A 761-nucleotide genomic window follows, 5' to 3' on the forward strand; every position below is an offset into this window, starting at 1 on the left:
TAATAGTTTTAGTTTAGTTTAAACTTTAAAGGATGGAACAGCCGAGATGGACCAATAAATCCTATGTTATTGTTATCCCAAAACGTTATGTTAAAATATATAAACTTTTGTAAAATAATTATATTTTACTTTACTATAAAAACTTAAATCTTGTTATTAATGACAGCTAATAATTAAATAATTAAACTAAATTACAAGTTGGATTACTTACATGTTTCAATAATAATTGATGAGGGGCATAACTAAGCATAAACTTTCGTTTACATGGTGGGCTTGAAAGCGTCACAGCCGGTTATCCCCCTTGTGAGTAAAACATATATATATATATATATTAGATATTACTTGGGCATTTCGTTTGAATTTTTAAAATCTGGTAGGCAAAATTCAGTTTCACGTGTAGTTTAACCGTGCAAGATTTAATAGGTTAATAATTGATTATACTTATTTATGGGTTTAAAATACGAACAGGATAGGAGCCTTTGAATTTTGTTTTATTGTAAAATATTTTGCATTGGCAATAACACTAACCATTCAAGTTGGATTTCTAAATTGTTGTAATCATGTAAAAGGTCTTAAAGCATTTCAAAAATGGATTCTTAAAATCAGGAAAATACTTAACGTACAAAATGTAGAGTTGTACAACTACTGAGATTCCCTCCCGTCTTGAGCTCAAAAGCCAAAACGTATGGCTCAAATGTTCGATTACTCGATCAGAAAAGTGAACCTTCGAAATTGTGAGGGTTTAGTTTATAGTATTGTTG

At 29.3% G+C, this 761-nt stretch overlaps 1 protein-coding gene across 1 annotated transcript in view; it reads right to left on the bottom strand.

Moving 5' to 3' along the window:
• Window positions 1–290, bottom strand: part of LOC106470730 (UPF0565 protein C2orf69 homolog) — a 9,830-nt gene extending 9,540 nt beyond the window's left edge. Inside the window, exon 1 of the mRNA XM_013931293.2 lies at window positions 212–290. The gene's annotated coding sequence lies outside the window, so the exon portion shown is untranslated. The remainder of the gene's footprint in view (window positions 1–211) is intronic.
• Between the last annotated feature and the right edge of the window lie 471 nt (window positions 291–761).

Source organism: Limulus polyphemus, unplaced genomic scaffold (genome assembly GCF_000517525.1).
Source record: "Limulus polyphemus unplaced genomic scaffold, Limulus_polyphemus-2.1.2 Scaffold4187, whole genome shotgun sequence".
Lineage (NCBI taxonomy): Eukaryota > Metazoa > Arthropoda > Merostomata > Xiphosura > Limulidae > Limulus > Limulus polyphemus.